Source organism: Macaca fascicularis, chromosome 4 (assembly GCF_037993035.2).
Source record: "Macaca fascicularis isolate 582-1 chromosome 4, T2T-MFA8v1.1".
Classification (NCBI taxonomy): domain Eukaryota; kingdom Metazoa; phylum Chordata; class Mammalia; order Primates; family Cercopithecidae; genus Macaca; species Macaca fascicularis.
The window spans coordinates 46,413,368-46,436,738 of NC_088378.1; the positions used below are offsets into that span (position 1 = coordinate 46,413,368).

At 38.9% G+C, this 23,371-nt stretch overlaps 1 long non-coding RNA gene across 1 annotated transcript; it reads right to left on the reverse strand.

Moving 5' to 3' along the window:
- Nucleotides 1-9,003: 9,003 nt before the first annotated feature.
- Nucleotides 9,004-22,697, reverse strand: LOC141410062 (uncharacterized). Its single transcript, XR_012433495.1, has 2 exons — nt 22,531-22,697; nt 9,004-9,749 (listed from the first exon to the last, which is right to left on the reverse strand). It is a non-coding gene; the product is annotated as an uncharacterized lncRNA (long non-coding RNA).
- Nucleotides 22,698-23,371: the final 674 nt, after the last annotated feature.

A 23,371-nucleotide genomic window follows, 5' to 3' on the forward strand; every position in this document is an offset into this window, starting at 1 on the left:
AGCCCTCAGAAATAATACCACACATCTACAACCATCTGATCTTTGACAAACCTGACAAAAACAAGAAATGGGGAAAGGATTCCCTATTTAATAAATGGTGCTAGGAAAACTGGCTAGCCATATGGAGAAAGCTGAAACTGGATCCCTTCCTTACACCTTATACGAAAACTAATTCAAGATGGACTAAAGACTTAAATGTTAGACCTAAAACCATAAAAACCCTAGAAGAAAACCTAGGCAATACCACTCTGGACATGGGCATGGGCAAGGACTTCATGTCTAAAACATCAAAAGCCATGACAACAAAAACCAAAATTGACAAATGGGATCTAATTAAACTAAAGATCTTCTGCACAGCAAAAGAAACTACCATCAGAGTGAACAGGAAACCTACAGAATGGGAGAAAATTTTTGCAAGCTACTTATCTGACAAAGGGCTAATATCTAGAATCTACAAAGAACTGAATCAAATTTACAAGAAAAAAACAACCCCATCAAAAAGTGTGCAAAATATATGAACAGACACTTCTCAAAAGGAGACATTTATGCAGCCAACAGACACATGAAAAAATGCTCATCATCACTCACCATCAAAGAAATGCAAATCAAAACCACAATGAGATACCATCTCATACCAGTTAGAATGGTGATCATTAAAAAGTCAGGAAACAACAGATGCTGGAAAGGATATGGAGAAATAGAAACACTTTTACACCGTTGGTGGGACTGTAAACTAGTTCAACCATTGTGGAAGACAGTGTGGTGATTCCTCAAGGATCTAGAACTAGAAATACCATTTGATCCAGCAATCCCATTACTGGGTATATACCCAAAGGATTATAAATCATGCTGCTATAAAGACACGTGCACACGTATGTTTATTGAGGCACCATTCACAATAACAAGGACTTGGAACCAACCCAAATGTCCATCAATGATAGACTGGATTAAGAAAATGTGGCACATATACACCATGGAATACTATGCAGCCATTAAAAAGGATGAGTTCGTGTCATTTGTAGGGACATGGATGAAGCTGGAAACCATCATTCTTAGCAAACTATCAAAGGAACAGAAAACTAAACACCGCATGTTCTCACTCATAGGTGGGAATTGAACAATTAGAACATTTAGACACCAGAAGGGGAACATCACGCACTGGGGCCTGTTGTGGGGTGGGGGGCTGCGGGAGGTATAGCATTAGGAGATGTACCTAATGTAAATGACAAGTTAATGGGTACAGCACACCAACACGGCACATGTATACATATGTAACAAACCTGCACGTTGTGCACAGGTACCCTAGGACTTAAAGTGTAGTAATTAAAAAAAAAAAAAAAAAAAAAAAAAAAAAAAAAAACACATATTTTAAAAAGGACATCTTTGTTAAAATAGTATCCATGATGGTATTATTTGGCTAATTCTAACTGACTATTCTGGACTTTAATGGCAAAAATAATTCAAAGAGTTGTAGGAATCTTGCTCTCTGAATATACTAAACAAAAATAAGGTGTCACCTTGCCACCAAAGGCGTTGGCCTAAAGGGCACTGGGCTTCATGATCAAGGCTCTGTCATCATGAGTCACATGACATTAGCCTCCTGTCTTTCGGTTTTCTTGAGGCCCACAACATCCAGTTAGATCTGTTGTTTTTCTAAAACATTACAACACATTTGTGAAATAAGTCTTCCTCTCTCCCTCTTTTCAGCTTTCAGTACTAAGTATCCCAGAACAAAGAACTACAGGATGATAACGTTGCTTTCAGCCGTATCTATTACATGTGACGCCCTGATTCTGGGACAGGCCCTCTACAAAATGCATGATGTGTTCTTTCATAATCTTGCAATAACTCTGGAAGGTAACTGGTTTCTGTTTCCATCAAAGGACATAAAGCCGAAGAAAGTGGTTAACTTACCAAGCCCATACACCTAACAAGGATGTGATGTAGGATTTAAATCATATCGCTGTGACTGCAAAGCCTGAACTTCACTGTTAGGCATCCCCATGTTCTTGTCACTTGGTGCCATCGATATTTCCTGGGCAGTAAGAGTGTGTCATAGTCGCAGGAACAACTCTGGTTTTTCTAAGATGTAAGATTAAAATTTCTCTAAAAGGTTGCTGTAGCTTAACTATTTAGTTGTTTTGATATGTATGTGTGATGTGCCTTGGGTGAATTTTTTCGAAAAGTTTTTTTTCTGATTATAAAAATACATTTTTTCATTTTAGAAAGTTAAGAAAGGAGTCGGGTGCAGTGGCTTATGCCTGTAATCCCAGCACTTTGGGAGGCCGAGGCAGGTGGATCCCCTGAGGTCAGGAGTTCGAGACCAGCCTGGCCAACATGGCAAAACCTTGTCTCTACTAAAAATACAAAAATTAGCCAGACCTGGTGGCGGGTGCCTGTAATCCCAGCTACTTGGGAGGCTGAGACAGGAGAGTCGCTTGAATCCGGGAGGCGGAGGTTGTGGTGAAGCAAGATTATGTCATTGCATGCCAGCGTGGGTGACTAGAGCAAAACTCCGTCTCAAAAAAAAAAAAAAAAAAAGTGAAGAAAGTTAACGAAGGGTAGAAAAAGCTACATAATAAACAGTAAGGATCACCCATAATCTCACTACTCAGAGAGATTCCTTGATGACATCAGTGTCCACTCCTCAGACCTAGGGAGGAAGGGCAGGTTAGCCTAACTAATACAGTTCCTGCCTGGTCCTCTACAGAAAATGATTTGTGACATGTATCATAAAACATTACGGCAAATATTTTAGCCCAGAGAGTTCAATACTGGGTAGTACTAGTAATCTGAGAGATGTTCAATATCTCTCACTCATATATTCACAATTCTTTAGAATATCTGGTTTAAACTGCACTCTAGTCTGATGGACCTGCCAAGAGTTAGCTGCAAAATTTACCAAACTAGCAGAATCAATTGATTTATCTGAAGAGTGACTTGGAATTGTACATTCGAACATTAGAAAATATCTACCAAATTTGTGTGTGTGTGTGTGTTTATAGAAGTTAATGTTATGACGTTGAGCTGTTCTTTCAGCAAGTAATTAGTAATCAGGCCCTATTCTTAAGAACATCATGGTTTATGATAGAAAAATTGCATCGCCATTGAAGAACATAATGCTTTTTTATTGTATTGACAAGTTGGCATGTGTTCAACTTATCTAAAAATGGAATCATTTAGATATGTTAGAGGAGAGGTACGCAGGGCTTGTCCAACCTCTTTTCTATGCTTAACATTGAATTTTGATGTGCCAAAGGACTATTTCTTTAATTTCCAGGGACAGCAGTAGCATTTTGATACTTTCTGTGAAACATGGTTGTTAAAAGTATGTCTTCTTCCTCTCTACCAGTGTTAAGTATAACCAGTAATTGCATGCTTGTGTGCATAAACCAACTTCTAATTATGTATTTTAGAGGTTTGGCAAATGTTAGTAATGATTCTTTGTGGGAAAAAATAAACAAATAATAAAAATATAGTTCCTGATATTCCATCACCATAATAAAATCGGGCTCTACAACTTGCTAACCATGTTGCCATTGACAAGTTACTTGGAACCCACACAACTTCCTTGTCCTTATCCACAAAACGGGGGAAATAAGATTACTTGAATAACAAACTGAATACTTGTGAAGCACTTATATGATGTCTAGTGTGGAGTAAAACATAAATGGAAGTGTTTCCGCCTACACTTACGATGATTGATGCAGGTGTCCTTATAAGCCTTTTCCATCTCTGGACATTAAAGTTGGTGATAGATCAATAAATGGTGCAAAGTGTCTTAATCAATGATTGGGGAAAAAAGTACTGCATCTTCTGAATTTCCTCCACGAGAAGAAAAAGCACAGCAATAATCACTTGTGGAAAAGTGACACCTAAAGTCTGCTTCCTCCTTATTCAAGGTTCCCAGAACTGTAGCATCTTAAGAAAAGGAAGTTAAAATATGAACGAATGTCTAAAGTGGAAGCATAATTTGTAAAACACAGAAGATTACTTTTTTTGAAAATAGGGAAGGCAAATGCTTCAAACATGTTCCTCTCAAGAAGTCAAAAGAGAATGAATGGATGCCTGCCAAGTGTTCTGAAATAAAGGAGATACACAGGCCACGTCTCTGAAATCATGAGATGTATCTTATGATTCATGCTAATGTTATATTCTCTATCTTATTTTTCTGTTTGTTACCTTCAAATGTTCTTAAAAATCTCAATGACAAGATGCACTGTGTGTGTTTGAAGGCTTTTTGCCACACTACTGTTTATCAGATGGGAAGTACAAGGGCACAGGAGTTTGTCTACAGTCTACAGACATTATCGCTAAGGAATACATTAACATAGGAGAGAAAAGAACCTGTCACCTTGAACAGCAATCAAACAGTCATAATGATAATTTATGGAGTTAATGTGATATTGACGTCACTATTAAAATAATCCTTTGGGAAAATTGTTAGATATCTGCTGTAAGGTTTTATTTCAAGGGAACCAGTGACAACCTTCATCTTAGGAAACTAGTTATGTAATGAAAAGAATGAGGATTTTGCAGTTAATGTATTCTAAACCTAGGTCTGCCATTTACTAGTTGAAGGAAAGTTATATAACTTCTCTGAGTCTCTTCATCTACAAATGGGAGTACCAATAAAGAGTTATTTAAAGGATCAGAAATAATGAGTATAAAATGCTTAGCTTGAAGTGGGGTGTGGTGACTCACACCTATAATCCAAGCACTTTGGGAGACTGAGGCGGGTGTATCACTTGAGGTCAAGAGTTCCAGACCAGCCTGGCCAACATGGTGAAATCCCGTCTCTACTAAGAACACAAAAGTTAGCTGGGCGTGGTGGCACACACCTGTAGTCCTGGCTACTCGGGAGGCCAAGGCAACAGCATTGCTTGAACCTGGGAGGTGGAGGTTGCAGTGAGCTGAGATCATGCCACTGCACTCCAGTCTGGGCAACAGAGCTAGACTCCGTATCCAAAAAAAAAAAAAAAAAAATGTAAAAGAAATGCCTAGCTTGGTTACTGTGTATACTGGATGCTCAATATAATATAATTATACTTTATAAGGTTTTAATCATTCATTCATATATTCACTTACTCATTTTGGCAGAATTGTGTGTTCCTGAGACAACGTGAAAAATATAGTCTGAATTCCATTCTTGACACATATTTTATTGATATCTACACACAGAAGTTTCTTCAGATGATCAGTATAGATCATAGTGTTCACTGGCCACTAAATAACCCAGAGCAGTTTGAGGAATTTATTTTCTATAAAGCAATGAGGTTAGAATTCCAGTAGGTTGTGTGTGCATATAGGTCTATCTCAAACTGGTTATTGAGCTTTCAGTATGAAAAAAAAAAAAAAAAAAAAGCATCATACTAGCTTACAGAATGAACAGGGCTGGCATAAAATGGAATAAAATTGCTGCTTCTAGTGTATAAGGGGCTCACCTCTAAAGGGGATAAAACAGTAAGTATGCAGGAATGCTAGTGTATTTGTTTTTGAAAAATAGAATGAATGTAGGCTCTAGGAATAGATATTCTCAAAGCTTATGAATAAAAAGTCAACATAAATGGAACACTTGCTAGAAACATGAAGCCTCCAAATAAAACTCTGCAGTGTCAGCTCCAAAATTGCCATGTGGGAGGAGTCTAAGACCATCTGGGAGGAAGGAGGGCCAAACAGACTTCCCTTGAAGCTTTGTTTACCTGTACACAGATTTTACTTGCGGTGGTTGTGGTGGTGAAGGAGATTTGGAGAATGTTTAACCACAAACACTATCCACCACTCCCACCCAATGTCCCCTTAAAATGTGGATTTTAGAATTGGTTTTATCCTTATATTTGGAAGCTGAAGTTTGTTATTTTAATATATGTTGAGCACCTTATAAGTAAGGTGCCAGCTGAAGACACAATATCTTTTCCCGGGACGCACGAGTTCCAGTCTATGGGATAGAGACCTGAAAACAAGTAAGTACAGCATGTCATAAGCGTCTGTCTGGACTTGTTTCTTTCTAACACCCGATAAACTGGGTAGAAATCAAGTTTCTATCCAGAACAGGCAAGGTAGTTTTCACAGAATTGGGGTTGTTGAAATCAACTTTGAAGGAAATCTTTCTCCACAGTACAATTTCTGTAAAAGAAAGCTAAATTTCAAAGCACATGTTCCCTATAAATATTATCTTCACTAGTAAATTTAAAAAATCACCCCAAATTACAAAAACTTGTACATAGTTCTCCTGAAAACCCACAGATTGAAAAAAAATCACTGGTGCCTTAACATTCCACTGAAAGAAAAAGAAAAATACTTTGGCTGATCATAGCTAATTTAGTTAATAAGGGCCCAATGAAAGCTAAACCTTATTTTGTTAAATGCTGAGAATACTGAGTGATTACCATAAGCCAAGATAGCAGTGGGTGATTTACACACATTACATTTATCAGAATTCTACAGAATGCTTCTTATACAAATGTATATGTTAAAGGCCTAAATTATTCTTCCCAATGACAGTTTTCATTTCCAGGATTGCCCTTCCCTTCAGCTACCAACTATCAATCCAAGAGCAGGCCTTAGAAAACAAGGCCCTAAAACATTTAATTTCCTTTTGGTTTTGGTTTTATGTGTGATCACAAATATTTGGCTTAGAATTCATAGCTTCTACTGTGCCTTAAAAGAGTCAAATTCTAATGTGAGTCTCTGTGAAATGTTTTCCAAAGACTTGAGGCTCTCAGTATAATATTGACTAGATAAAGAAAGAAACTTTACAGAAGTATAAATGTGCTTTTCTCCTTTTGCTAAAAAGTAGTTAGTTCAACGGTATTGGGCTGCTAGTAAATAAAAATCAAATAAAAGGAAAATAAGGAAGAAGTATTTAGTTCAAGAAGAAAATGCTTAATGATATATTGAATAGAACATTTACATCTCAGGTTTAACCAATACCAAATCAAATACATTTCAGATTTCAAGAGATCAAGATCATCCTGGCCAACATGGTGAAAACCCCACTCTACTAAAAATATAAAAATTAGCTGGGTGCGGTGGTGGGCGCCAGTAGTCCCAGCTACTGGGGAGGCTGAGGCAGGAGAATCGCTTGAACCCGGGAGGTGGAGCTTGCAGTGAGCCAAGATTGCGCCACTGCACTCCGGCCTGGCGACAGAGCGAGACTCCGTCTCAAAAACAAACAAACAAATAAAACAACAACAACAGCAGCAAAATAAACACCTCAGATCATGTACTGTAATGAACAGAACTATAGGGACAGGGTATCCCAGTCTGCTCACTTTATGGATGAGGCAGCAAATCCAAAGAAGGGAAGAGTCTCCACAGACTGTGCAGCGTGAAGACAAATGCGGGTAGGGCTAGAGTACATTCCACACTCCATTCCATTGCCTTTTCCACTGCACTTGTTTTTCTTTCTGCTGGTGTGTGTGGTATTTGTATGCAGAGTTCCCAAGGACCACTCTCAAAATGTATGATGCTGGCTATACCTCTGCATTTTCCTCATTCTATTGTTTTTCTCAAGTATCTCTAAACTTCAATAAAGGTCACTCAAGATTGCAAAAACATGCTGTCATTTCTCTACAGCAGGAATGCCCTTATTCCATTGGATACCAGAAAGTTCCGATTTGTAATGACAATAACAAATAATTCATTGTAAAGCCAGGATAAAACATGACCATAGTTTAATGGGGGGATGGGCATGCCAACCTTGGGAATAGCTAAGAGTTGATAATGGCATAAGCTCAAAAGAGTATGCTCCCGTTTTTATTAATTGATAGGGGCACACAACTAATAAATAATAAAAGACAATGATTAACCTATTAGTTACCAAATGCATAAATTTATTTAGTTTTCTGGGTTTTATTTTTTTTATTTATAACATTTTGCATAACTAGCTGTCCTCCCCTTTTGAGTTTGTTTTCCCTTGGCTTCCTGGATACTTCATTACCAGTTGTCCCATTTTCCCCACAGATTTCTCCCTTCACCTCTCTCCTTCAGGTGCCTCATCTAGGTACTGCTGAATATTATATTTCTCGGATGCTCTTGTTTTCTACTCTCTCTTTCTCCATCCCTGTCCTGATTTCTCTGTGGAACAATAATTTTGCATATTAAACACCCACAGAGAGCTTCCACTATGTATTTCCAAGACTTCTCAAACTGTGTGTGTCAAAAATGAACTCATTTTATGTACAAACGTCACCCCCAAGGAAGTGGTGCATAATTCCCCATTTCTTAAGTGCAGGCTGTGCATAGAGACTTCCTTCCAAAGAGCACAGTAGAATAAAGTTGGGGGGAGTGTAACTTTATGTGGAGAATCCTGACAAACCCTGCCACAGCCTGGTGACCAAGATCAACACCAACAGTGATAAGTCATGATAAGTCATATTGACACATATACCCTTACTATTCTGTGATGAACATGGTACCCTTACTGCCCTGTGATCTCCAGAAACCCTTACCCAGACTAATCATGAGAAAAATGTGAGACAAATTCCAGTTGAAGGATTTTCTACAAAATACCTGACCAGTACTCCTCAACACTGACAAGGTCTTTGAAAACAAGGAGAGTCTGAAAAACTGTCACAGTTGAGAGGAAACTAAGAAGACATGACAATTAAACATAACCCACTATCTTAGGTGGGATTCTGGAGCAGAAAAAAGGTATGCTAAATGAAAATTAAGACAATATGAGTAAAGTATGAACTTCAGCTAATTACAATGTATTAATATTGGTTCATTAATTTTGTAAGAAATGCACCACACTAATATAAGACTTTAATAACAAAGGAACTGGGTGTAGGGTATAAGAAAGCTTTCTGTACTACCATTACTATTTTTCTGTAACTCAAAAACTATTCTAAAATAAAAATTTTATTTTTAAAAAATTTATCAGGTTGCCTTCCCAGCCTTTTTTCTCATTTTATATTCCCTATTTCTGCCCATGTAATTATGATGGAGCAAGTGGAGCTTTGCCCCAAGGATCCACATTTATAAAGCACACAGGTGTTAGTGAATGAAGTTTTATTAATTTTGGAACTTAACATCTAAGTTAAATTCCACATCAATTAAAAAAACAGTTAAAATAGGAAACTTCCAGATAGTCCCTATTGTTAACAACAAAAATCTGGGTACCACACCATGAAATACAGAGTTGGTTTGAGGCAATCTAGAGTGGAGAGGTCAAAGTGGACCCACTGTGATTCTGATTCAGAAAACTGTAAATTTATTTCTCTGTAACTTAACTGGACTGACTCATTAGGATCACCTCACAGGGCCTTCTGCCTCTTTTGCTTGCCATTTTACATTTATTAGTTTTTCCAATTAAATTCTATACTCATTTCCCTGGTTAAATAAGTGCCTATTGAATACATACAGTCTTCACCTTTTTCTTCTTTCTACTTGTCTTCTCAGATTTAATGTCTCAAGCAGGCTCAGTGACCAGCTGCATGAAGTAGCACCTGGTCTGCCACCCTCCCCTGTCCTGGTGGCCCCTGCTGTGGTCTGGTTGCACCCATTTGGTCACAAACATGCTGAGCCTGTGTTCATACCACAAGGCACTGCTGAGTTCATCTATTCTCTCAGGTTCTATACTTCTCCCCTGCTGAGCTCTTAGCTGTGGCCTCTAGTGCTGGTGTTCTGCTCACTCTTCAGCCTCTGCTTCCTGATCTCTGGTCTCTTCCAGTTCTCTTACCACATCCACATTACTTCCAGGGCATGCAGAAACTTCAAGAACTCTTGCACTCCAAATATAGGCCCTGGAAATCAAGAATAGTATCTCAGGCCCATATACTTAAACCCCTTCTTTAACATTGGCTTAATGTTTAATCATCCACTGCTATATTTCCAGGTTGCCGTGTTGCTCTAGAATGATGCTAAATGCAAGTATTCCTGAAGGGGCCATGCCATAGGAAAGAAGGAGCAAATCCTCTGGCTTTGGGGTTATTCCAAAGCGATTGGGGTTCTTCTACCACTGTGACTATCATCAATAAGTCCCTCTTCACCTTTGTAAGACAGCAGTAGAGCATGGACTAGACTCCCCAAATTGGTCAGCTTTTGTTCTTGTCTTCACGCTTCATCATGCTCACATGCTCTCTCTGTCCTTCTTCTCATTCTCCTCTCCCACCAGACTCAACTCCTCCCCTTAGATATAGAAAGGACTTTTATTTCCTTTACCTCCCTCATAGGAATTGCTCTCACTTATGTCATAGCCGTATCCTTCCCTAATGTGTAGTTATATTAAATCTTCATGCCTTTGGGGAGGCCTAGGAGGGAGAACCAAGGAATTCGAGACCAGCCTGGGCATCATGGTGAAACCCCACCTTTACAAGAAATACAAAACTTAGCCAGTTGTGGTGACAGGCACCTATAAGTGCCAGCTACTTGGGAGGCTAAGGTGGGAAGACTGCTTGAGCAACCTCCACAACTGCAACCTCTGTTGTGGAGGTTGTGCTTTAGTCCTCTGTATATGACTTAATATTCAAAGCCTAGATTTGGAAATTCTGGAAAAACCAGTTTAGTGATCATTAAGCCAGGATCTTACAAATAATAATAATAAAAAAGACTTCTTTTGAGATTATCATCTCACCATAGACTTCAAAAATACCTATGTTGAAATTCAAAGCCGACCATTGCTTTCTTTGGTCTCGGCAGTGTCTGCCCTCTGCTGCCCTTAGAAATAAGATCAGGCTTAGATCTGAATATTCATGGCAGAAGGGCTGCCAGGGACAAACCTCCATTACTCAGAGGAATAATGCCATAGGTTATACTTAAGCTATTATTTCAAAATAAATGTCTGTATTCTCCTTGGCTCAGATTCCAGCAATGAAGGTGATGGCTTTGGACAGAACTCCCATTGTCCTAGTTACCAAGGCAACTAACAATGGCATTTCATTTAACTGCTTTCTCTGATTTCATATTCAACTAAATATCAAGTATTGTCAATTCCATCACTATACTTTTTCTACCACTTTTCCCTCCTCCCAATTTCCATTAATTCTCCCCTTACTTCTCACCTAGAAGTCTTTACACCTTCAGTTTATTTCAGAGATTCTTTCTTTAGGTTTGGAACATGCAACTTGGGGTTCTGTAAACCTTAGATCCAATTCTACTTCTACATTTGCTAGTTTGTGAATTTGAGCAAGTTTTTAAACCTATATTTCCTCGCCCTTATAAGGCTATCAGGAGGACAAAATAAGATAATGCATCGTGGTGTCTAGTGCAGAGCAAGGCAAATGGTTGCCATTGTTATTGTTAACTATTATTCTGCTCAAATGTCAAAATGTTTCATACAATCCAAGAAAGAGATCGATGTTAAAGGCAAGGTAGGCTTCAGAAGAGTGTAGCAGTGGGGAAAGATCATGCACATGGGTGTCACCGGAAGTACAGAGTGGTAAAAAAACAATTAAATAGAAGCAGACAGGGTCAGGGAGGAAGGGAGAGAAATGTTGAAGAGGTGGACTCAGAATTGGTATTTTATTTCACAGGCATTGAAGAGATGTTTCCTTTATACAACAAAGTTGTGCATGTGTAGTGTAAGTGTGTGTGTGTGTGACTCTAAAATTAAAAATAAAAGCCAGAGGTTCGAAAGATAGCAAAAATGAATGGTTCTAACAATTAAACATGCTTATATTTTCTAAATCTGAAGCAAACTTCAGATTTTCTAAAAAGAGATAAATCTTTACAGGTGAAAGTTAACTATCAAAATCTCCCCACCCCATTCTATCAACAAAATATTTCATTTAGTTTGTACTTAATGTCTGTTAAATATTTTAATTTTTTAACCTTAATTTTAGCTTTGCAATTAGGCCCTCCTGCCTTCAAATATGTTTACTGTTAACAACAAAAAGGGAGAAAGAGAGACATACGTCAAAACCCAAGAGAAAGGGAGAAAGAAATTACCAGCAGAATGAGATTTGGAAAAAGCCAAGGATAAAATCTTAAGGATGAGAGGCATGAAAAGAAAGTATGCTTACGTAGAATGGCAATAAATGAATGCACATACTTAGAATAAACATTCGATAACTGCCCCACCCCCAGACAACAAATAACCCAAAAAGAGGAATAAGACATACAATTAGTCAAGTAAGAAACTGCATCTATTTCACATTCAGAAGCGAAAGGCTCCAAGTGAACATGGTTCATTGACAGTCACGTTGGGAAGAATTCAAGACTCAGCTCATCAGGTGATCAACTGCCAAGCTCTTAGCAGAAAGGAACTGTATCTTATTTACTGTATCAGCTCTGGTTATCAACACATAATTGGCCTTCAGTAAATTTATTGAACTAAACGAAACACCTGAGGGTTATAGAATATGAACTCTAACCATGGGACTGAGCTGGCTTTTCACCAACCTTTGAAAACAGGTCTATATTATCCTCCCTCAGCTAAATGATACCGTAGAACTGGTTGAGGCGAGTCTTGCATCACTTTACATTCTGTCTGAGGAAAGTTTATGGGCTTGTTTTTTCTTTTGTTGACCCTCCATTGTAAAGAGAATTTATCACAACTTTATTTATTTATTTATTTTTTATTATACTTTAAGTTCTAGGGTACATGTGCACAATGTGCAGGTTTGTGACACGTGTATACATGTGCCATGTTGGTGTGCTGCACCCATTAACTCATGGGTTCCAGTTGTTTCCTTCTGCTCAGGTTATCAGGAGTTGCACAAAATGGGCTAGTACCTGGGACACTTTGCTGTCCCAAAAGGGTGATATTCAAAGTCTGGTTCTACTAACTCCACTCTCCTTCCTGTAAGACCCTTCCTAAGAGACTGTCAGCTGTTCCGCAAGGAGTTCAGAATTACTAATTATGAGTGACTGAAGAAAATGAGAAAGGTTGAGAATGCTAGGATGGGCAGAGTAATAAAAATTAAAAATTTCAAATAATGTTTTGTATCTTTTACCTCATGTCCTCCAGGCTATTAATTAATTACCTGTTTCAGTGTACAAGAAAAATAGGACCTAACTCCCAGTGGATGAGCATCCTTGAAACCTTTGTGATGCACTTGAATTATAGCTATTAATAGCAAGCTCATGGAACAATGAGTAAGACATTCCTACTCATTAAAGTTCTCCCAAATGATATATTCAAAATTTTAAGTTCCTTAAGTGGCTGTAACTTTCCATTAATAGTGAAGAAAGTTTCCTTTTTAAAAAATTTATAGGAAATGGGGTCATCTTCTCTAAAAAAAATGGTCAATTCCTTTGTGACTAATTGTCTAAGGTATTTTTTTCTTTTCTTTTCTTCTCTCCCATTATTGGAGTGGAAGAAGGAGTGTGAGTAGCGTCCTATCCTTTATTTCTAGGCTTCTTCAGGAGTTTATGTGGATCGGTGAAGACTAGTAAGGATTCAAAAAATGTGAAGACATAACAAGTGTTGAAACCATTCTTATTTATATCTTTTTTGCTACTGCTGTTACCTTGCTAATTTCCATTTCACGTTAACTTTCCATTTTCAGTCAGTGATTTTCACCTGCTCAAAAGTCTTTCTATCAATGCTCACTGTTAAATATCAGATAAATAACAAAAGTTCTTACATTTGCATGGAGGTAAAAATAAAATAGTAAAGAAGGGCCAGGTGCCGTGGCTCACGCCTGTTATCTCAGCACTTTGGGAGGCCAAGGCAGGCAGATTGCTTGAGGCCAGGAGTTTGAGACCAGCCTGGCCAACATGGTGAAACCCCGTCTCTACTAAAATTATAAAAATTAGCTGGTCATGGTGGTGCATGCCTGTAGTCCCAGCTACGTCAGGAGGCTGAGGCACAAGAATTGTTTGAACCCAGGAGGCAGAGGTTGCAATGAGCCAGGATCACAGCACTGTACTCCAGCCTGGGCAACAGAGTAATACTCTGTCTCAAAAAATATAATGTAATGTAATATAATATAGTATAATATAATATAATATAGAAGGAGGGGGAGAGATATGCTCCTTGAAGAACTATCAAACACATTTTGGGGATGTCTTCATCCAAGGACAACTCTGATTACCTGAATCTTTCACCAGAAAGATCTAAAGAGAAAACCAAATTTTATTATTTATTTTTTGCAAATTCTATTTTGGATTCAGGTTTGTGCAGGTTTGTTACATGAGTGTATTGCATGATGCAGAGATTTGGGGTGCAAATGATCCTGTGACTCAGGTAGTGAGCATAATGCCCAATAGTTTTTCAGCCCATGTCCTCCCCCGAGTAATCCTTAGTATCTGTTGTTCCCATCTTTATGTCCATGTGTAATCAATGTTTAGCTCCCACTCATAGTATTTGCCTTTCTGTTTTTGCATTAATTTGCTTAGGATAATGGGCTCCAGCTGCATCTATGTCAATGCAAAGGACATAATTTCTTTCTTTTTATGGCTGTTTAGTATTCCATGGTGTATATATACCACGTTTTCTTTACCCAGTCCACTGTTATTGGGCACCTAGGTTGATTCCATGTCTTTCCTATTGTGAATAGTGCTGTGATGAACATGTGAGTGCATATGTCTTTTGATAGAACTGTTTATTTTACTTTGGGTATATACTCAATAATGGGATTGCTGGGGCAAACAGTAGCTCAATTTTAGGGTCTGCAAACCTAGTTTTCTTAGTTTGAAAAGCAGTCATATAATTTTATTATTATTCAGTTTGTAAATCTGGAATCATTTCTCAATAGGCTGATAGTGTGTTAAAAAAAAAAAAAAAGACAAAGAAAATCAGAACATTTAAATTCTAATCTTCTGGGCTCTTAAAAGAGCCCAGTTCAATTTGTTTTGTTTTGCTTTCTCACACAACTGAGATACCACAGCTTTGTAGCATCTACAAAAGATTATTAAGGTAAACTGTGGAAGTTGTTGATTGGAAAGGAGGACTTTCCAGTTTTATTTTTATTCAGATTCCTGATTGATTAGGCTGCAGCACAACCTGGTTGGTCACTGTGTAGGTTGAAGGAATCCTGCAGAGAAAATGAGTAAAAATCAGAGCCCAAACCAAATCCACATGTTTTCTATACACTAATCCCCAGGAGCTTTAAATACATAAAACATGTGGAAAAACATAATCAAGTAGCTACAAATTCCATCATAAAAGTTTTCCAGTGGAACTGGGCAATAAGTCCATTCAAAATAAACCACAACAGGGATTCTTGATGGTGGAAAACATTACGAGTAACTTGCAAACTGGCAAGAAATTACAGCCAATAAGTGTGCTCTAAGAATAGTAGATACCTATAATAAATGATTTCCAAAGGAAATTCCAGCTATTAGAAGAAGGCCAGCAAAAGATGTGGAGATGACTTTAGTTCCAGCATGCTCTGTTTCTCTCCACTGGCTTGTGTTAAAGGGAAGAACTGTTTTTTAATTCCCCATTTCAAGTAGTTGCCATGCTTTAATATAGTCAGAAACTGGATATGTTTTCCCCATAATGTAAAAGACAGCCTCATTCTTTAAGAAAAGAATGGGAATTGCAAACAATTATTACCATTAGCATGTCTAGAGAGGATCATATTGATATATCTTGAAAGACGCATCCACGGAGTTTATAGATGAAGCCAGGTGGTAGAAATAAGGACTAGTCCTTTAAGAAATATAGGCATTTGGCCGGGTGTGTTGGCTCATGCCTGTAATCCCAGTACTTTGGGAGGCTGAGCAGATGGATCACCTGGGGTCAGGAGTTTGAGAGCAGCGTGACTAACATGGCAAAACCTCATCTCTACTAAAAATACAAAAAATTAGCCAGGTGTGGTGGCGGGCACCTGTAATTCCAGCTACTTGTGAGGCTGAGGCAGGAAAATCGCTTGAACCCGGGAGGTGGGGGTTGTAGTGAGCTAAGATCTCACCACTGCACTCCAGCCTGGGCAACAAGAGTGAAATTCCATCTCAAAAAAAAAAAAAAAAAAGAAAGAAAGAAAAGAAAAGAAAAAAAGAAATATAGGCATATAAGGCATAAACTTGCTTTGATTGCCCACTAACAGGCCCTAGGGATTTGAAGTCAGACAAGACCCTGGCCTTTCCATCAGTGATTATGCCTGAGTGGAGGATGGGGATAAATACATACATTATCATGTTACCATATCATTTGTACAATAAAAGAGGTAAGCAAAAAAGCTCCAAGGAGAGAAATCTAAAACATACTGGGAGGCAAATTGCTTAAAATCCTGTTACCTGGATTTTCTCATCTGAAAAACAGAAACAAGGATAACCAAACTGTGGAAATATTGAAAGGATCAGATGAATCACATTATAATGAAGAATGCTATACAAATGTGATCTATTGTTAATATACTTCTAAAACAGGGGTGTCCAATCTTTTGGCTTCTCTGGTCCACATTGGAAGAAGAATTGTCTTGAACCACACATGAAATACACCAACACTAACAACAGCTGATGAGCTATTAAAAAAAAAAATTCACAAAAAAACTCATAATTTAAGAATGTTTACAAATTTGGCCAGGCATGGTGGCTCACGCCTGGTGGCTTGAGCTCACGCTAATCCCAGCATTTTGGAAGGCTGACATGGGAGGATCACGAGGTCAGGAGATCGAGACCATCCTGGCTAACACGGTGAAACCCCTTCTCTACTAAAAATACAAAAAATTAGCCAGGCGTGGTGGCAGGCATCTGTAGTCCCAGCTACTAGGCAGGCTGAGGCAGGAGAATGGTGTGAACCCGGGAGGCGGAGCTTGCAGTGAGCCTAGATGGCGCCACTGCACTCCAGCCTAGGTGACAGAGTGAGACTCAGTCTCAAAAAAATAAAAAAAGGTTTACAAATTTATGTTGGGCCGCATTCAAATCCATCCTGGACTGCATGCAGCCTTTGAGATGTGAGTTGGAGAAGCTTGTTCTAAAATAAAAAGCCTTTAATATGTGCTAAGCACTGTTATTGCTATTTGCATATATAAATCAATCCTCTCAACCACCCTATGAGGTAGATACTATTGTTAGTACTTCACAAATGAGGAAACTGAGGCCCAGAAACATTAGGTAACTTCTGTACAGTTACACAGCTAAGTTTCAAACCCAGGCATCTGGCTCCAAGCAGAGGATTTACATCGAAGCTATTGATGCTTAAGCTTTGGGACTTCTCCTTTACATGTGTCACACCAGGACTCTAGGTGGGGTCCCAGTAGTGTCTTCATGTGGCCATATGTACTTGTAAAATTTGCAAAAGTAAGACATTTTATCCAATTAGTTCAGAATATTCTCCTTTTTGATTCCAACTTCAGATGCCTCATGTTTCCCCCCTTGCCAGGTAGAGTTAGAGTAAACATGTCATTTTGAAATACAGCGGAGGGCTAGTTGAGTTGATGTTGATGACACATTCACTTGGGTTTCGTGAGGTCTCTTTAGGCGGCTTGCAGTCACTCCCATTACTGGTTGTTGGGGAGGCCTCACATGCCAGTCAGGGTAGAGACGGAATCCAGAGGTTTGTCTGACTCTATTGAAAATTCTCCTGACCCTACACTCCTTTCATGTGTTCAGTAATCCATAAACAGTTTTCTTAATTCTTTAACTGAGACATGATAGTCTATCCTCAGCCACCAACAGCATTTGGTACTACAACTCATGTCCAACCTGGCTTTAACACACCTTTTTAGTTTATGTCCCCTCTAGATCTCCCTTTACACCATGCTCCAGCCAAAGGGCACTTCTTCCTTTGCTGGGCCATAGTCTTCGCTCTTGCTTAGGCTTTTATTAATTTCTTGCTGACATGGCATGAAATCTGATATCAGCGAAGACAATATACACTCCTAATTCACCATAAAAAAACATCAGTGTCACATTGGTTAGTGGGCATTAACATTTAAAATAAGTCACTACACAAGAAAACTTGAAATGGCAGAAAAATTACAGCTTATATATAAAAAAGGAACTACAGTGTTTTTAGATTTGATGAGAATTCTAAAAATATATATGTCATTACTAATAATGGAGTTTGAAGCTGAAAGTTTTCTAAACTATCAGTAACTATAAATATTGGCTAATAATATTTCCCTCACAATGGTGGAAAGACTGAATTTGCACACTATTCTTGCCAAAATAGTGATATAAAAGTTGTTAAAGGTCAGGCACAGTAACTCACACCTGTAATTCCTTTGAGAGGCTGAGGTAAGAAGATTGCTTGAGGTCAGGAGTTCAAGACCAGCCTGGGCAACATAGTGAGACCCCCATCTCTACAAAAAAAGAATGTTGTCATGTGCAGCAAAAATTACAGTAGAAGTAGTATAAGGTGTATCAGAGGTTAATAAATGAAATATTTTTTCTGGATTTTCTGATTTGCAGAAAGTCTTTGAAAACTGTTCTTTTGTAACCTTTAATAAATATTTGTTTCATACCTAATTTTTTTCTATCCTTAAAGAGAGTTCCACAAAATGTGTAAGATTTAGGCCTGACCAGGCATGGTGGCTCACACCTGTAATCCCAGCACTTTGGGAAGCTAAGTCATGAGGATTGCTTGAACCCAGCATTCAAGTCCAACCTGGACAGCATAGCAAGACCCCATCTCTACAAAAAATAATTTTAAAAACGAGCTGGGTGTGGTGAACATGTGCCTGTAGTCCCGGTTATTCAGGAGGCTGAGGTTGAGGATCACTTGAGCCCAGGAAGTCAAAGCTGCAGTGAACCATGACTGCACCACTGCAACACAGCAAGACCCTGTCTCAAAAAAAAAAAAAAAAAAAAAAAAATTAGGGCCCAAAAACTTGGGTTTGTCTCTCATGTTTTTTCCCCTAACCCGTTTCCCCAATCCATTTTCTGTAACCCATTTTTTTCTAACCCAATAGCTTTTGGTTTAAGCTGTTCTGTTAGTTACATACTGCTTTGAATGAACATATTGCTTTGTTATATGAATTTTGAGTGGTTACATTAATGCTTTAAATGAACCAGAGGGTGACAGGAGCACAGACTGGATAGAGTTCTGCTGGGAGTGACCAGGTTTGTATTCCTACCTCTAGCTGTGTGTGTCTTGAATCCTAGTGCCTCTTTCCACTAGGTAAGTAAAGTAGTGCCTTCCACTACATGGTGTGCAGTGATTGTTCTGTGGCTATGGGTTCTGTGGGCCTCTGATAACTATATGAAAAATATTCTTTCTCTTTACTCTGTTATTTTTAGTTTGGCTAATAGGAAATGAATGTGGTTATTGGAACAGCAGAAAGCAAATAACCAATGACTTCTTGCCTTACTGCTTAAATTTGCTTATCACTCTATTACCTGCATCATTGAGGCTTCCTTATCAGTATTGTTAAGTATTAAATATATTAATAGAAACTCTAACAAATCAATTGCTGTGAGTTAAAGAAAAGCAAAGGAAGTTTCTGGGGCCAAAGGAGCCCAAGCAATAATCAGAATGCAATAGTAAATGTGGCTCTGGGAAGTAACAAGCCAGGTTGATGGATTACATTACACCTAAAGCAAAATTATCATCGTCAGAGACCTAGCCATCCCAAGTAACAGCTTAGGTCTGTGGTTCTCAATGCCAACTGAATATTAGAATCACCTGGACTTTAAAAATTAAGTGTCCTGCCCTGCTCCCTTCTGAGAGTCTGATTGCGTTTCCCAGGTGATCTTATGTGCAATTAGATCTGAGCACCTCTGATCTAGGTGTTATGCTTTCAGGGGCAGTGGAGAGGCTGGATGCTTATAAAGCTTCTCTTAAACAAAGGCTCATATCAGAGCTGGATCCATTTAGTAAAAGAATTCAGTTAAATATAGCTCTCCCAGAAGGAAAAGTATTTTAAGCTATTATTAGTCATTTATACTTCAGTGCAACTCTGTTCAATAAATAGAAGTTTCTGTGATGATGGAAATGTTCTATATTTGTGCTGTCTACTTTCTTAGTCCACTAGCCTCACGTGTCCATTGAACACTTGAAATGGGGCTAGAACAACCGAGTGACTGAATTTTAAAATTTGTTTTAATTCATTTAAATTTAAATTGTTGCATGTGGCTAGTGGCTACCATGTTGGTCAGTGCAGTTCCCGTGTGAATGGGTAATGAGTAAAGCGATAAAGTAGGGGTTACTGCATGCCTGGGGAGAGGAGTCAGAAGGACACCAGAGGATGGAAAAAAAAAAAGGGAGTAAATGAGGTCAGGTTCACTGTGAAAACTCCATAGGGAGAGCAGAGGAGAAGCTATAGCAAAATGTGGCTTTGGGAATGCCTATCACTCTTGGTGCCACCCCAAAATAATGTTGAAGAGGAATTTCTGAGCTGGGGACTTTGGCTCTGATCTGCCCCACCTCTCTTCTACAGACCAGTGACTGACCAAATAGTAAAGCTCACAGAAGCCTTTGCTGCTGGGAACTGTTACTAGGAAAGCAGCAAAGAGAAGTGGAAAGAGTAAGGCACTGGTGCTTACAAGCCAATAAAAAGTCACCTAGTATCTCGGAATCACTGTTGTTTCATAGCACAAGTGGTAAGATATAAGTGTCTACTCAGTGCCATTCAACACATATTATGTTGCCAGATCATATCAGGCTATAGATGGAAGCCCCTTGGACCCTAAGAGAACCACTGAAATTATTGATTATTCCTGTGGAAAGAGCTGATCCCACTTAAATACTACCCCTTCCAGAGGTATTGTGAAAGAACTTCCATAGGTGCATGGTGGTTCAGTGGTAACATTTTTACCTGCCATGCGGGAGGTCCAGGTTTGTTTCCTGGCCCATCCAACATGTCATCCCATTTTGGCTGGGTGCGGTGGCTCACGCCTGTAATCCCAGCACTTTGGGAGGTCAAGGCAGGCAGATCACTTGAGGCCAGGTGTCCGAGATCATCCTGGCCAACATGGTGAAACCCTCTGTCTACTAAAAATTAGGCAGGCCTGGTGGTGCACTCATGTAGTCCCAGCTACTCAGGAGGCTGAGGCATGAGAATTGCTTGAACCTGGGAGGCAGAGGTTGCAGTGAGCCGAGATTGCACCACTGCACTCCAGCCTGGAGGACAGAGTAAGGCTCTGTCTCCAAAAAACAGAGGAAAAAAAGGAACTTCCAGGCCGGGCGTAGTGGCTCACGCCTGTAATCCTAGCACTTTGGGAGGCCGAGGCGGGTGGATCACGAGGTCAGGAGATCTAGACCATCCTGGCTAACACGGTGAATCCCATTTCTACTAAAAATACAAAAAATTAGCCAGGCGTGGGGGCGGGCCCCTGTAGTCCCAGCTATTCGGGAGGCTGAGGCAGGAGAATGGCGTGAACCCGGAAGGTGGAGCTTGCAGTGAGCAGAGATAGCACCACTGCACTCCAGCCTGGGTGACAGCAGGAGAGTCTGTCTCAAAAAAACAAAACAAAACAAAACAAAAACCAAAGAATTTCCAGAGATATGAAGAACACGATGTCTGTAGATGTCAAGACTGGAAGGAATTTTCTAAGCATAAATCTTGGTCCTATGATGTTACAGGCCAAAAGAATGAGGCTCATGATCAACTCAGTATACCACTGGAGGCTATATGAGTAAGCAACAAAACTGTTTGTCATAAATGCAGAATGTTGGCAAACTGACAAAACTGCGTCTGCCACCCAGAAGGAATGCTGAGGGCAGTCACGCCCCAAGTGCAGTGTTTCTTGTGATTAGGTATATCTGAAGCCTGTTAGTAACAATACGAACCTGTGATCAATTAAGCAGCTGACCAGTCCTTACCTCCTCCTCCTTGCTCTTGTTACCCAATAAATAGGAGCGGCTGTGGAAGCTCAGGGACTGCCTTTGCTCACTAGAAGTGGGGAGCTCTCTTTTTCTTCCCTGGCTCCCCTTCCTTCAAAAGTTTCTTTTGTTTTTTGTTATAATTTCTACGTTTGTCCCTTGGTTCAGTTTGTAATGACAATCTCAGGCAGTAACAACAGTAACTGCTATAATCACGGTCTCAAGTAGTAACCATGGCAGTCGGCTACACTATGACAGAGCCTATGGCAGGCCAGTCGGTAACACTTTGTAGATGGCTACCTACGCTATTAATTCTCATGAACTGTTCTTTGACTCTAGTCTTTACCCTATTCCATAACTAGGGAGTTGATTGCATCAGTCTCTGCAAAACATTTTTTAAAACTTGACAATATGCATTGACAATGAGTTTATCTAGTTAAATCATTCCTATTTAAATACCTGGTTAATGATATTTGGGTCTTATATCTACCCTCAAATCAATTTTATATTTTTAATGACACTACAGGTCAATTCCTTTTAAGAAAAATTGGCAAAGAAAATATTTTCATGTTTTATTTGGATAATGGTCCCAGAGCGCCCTGGCACACATTTTGACAGAGTGAAAAAAGTTCAGGAAAAAACCCACAAGCATAATTAAAACAGAGGGAAAGGTAAAATAAACAATAAGTCTTGGATAGAAGCGAAAGTGTGACCATTTGCAATAGCAAAGAGTATACCTGGCCGTCTTTCACAATTCACCTAAGGAGTTGCTAACAGATCTTGCACGGTGGCTTGAACTCTAGCATATTCCTTCTGATCTTGACCATGAAGCAGTCCTCCTCAGTCTCAACAGCCTCACATTACATGTGTGAGGCCCAGTCCCAAACCAACGATCTAAAGTCCTTAGGTGCAGCACCCTTCCTACTTACTCTTTCTGATTCCAGAACTCTGACCTCTTCTTCCTCAGCTGAGTAGGGCCACAGTTTTCTTTCTGGTTTCATTCTACCTCTTTGTGCTCTGCTCAGAAAATTTTCTCCAGGCACAGAGCTAGCATGAAGTGGGAGTCATCTCATGAGATTCTCTTCTGTTAGGGATTGAAGGCTTGCACTGTCAATGTCCAAAGTCCACTGTTTGGAAATCATTGCTTCACATATTTTGTCCAGTCTTTTAGCTTTATGTTTCGTATGGGTAAAAGTGAAAGTCATTACTGTTTGATAAGATTTTTAACAAACCATTGCAATGTTTATAAGAGACATCAAAATACAGTGAATACAATAAAGAGATAGAAAATGATAGATTAAAAAAAAGACTACCAAGCAAAGCTATTGAAGCCTTATTAATAAAATATACATTCCAGCAGCATAATGATAAGCAAAAGGATTACTTATATATTGCTAACGGGAAAAGTTTATAGGAAAATATAACAAAGATGAACTTGTATGAGCTTAAAAACATAGCCCCGCACAAAAAACAAAATATTTAAACACATAGAGAAATTCCATCAGAGTTGGACATTTTAGCCCACCTCTTCCCATAATTAATTGATAAAGTAGATGAATAATTAATTGATATGAACATATATTTGAAAAATATGATTTATAAACTTTAATTAACAGATGCACAACTCTGCACCCAGAAATTGAAGGTACACATTCTTTAAAAACACACATGGAATATATATAAATGTTGAACACTTAATAATTAATAGTAAGTTTTATCAAACAATATAATCATTTATATTTATTAATTTAATATATATCAGAATGAAAA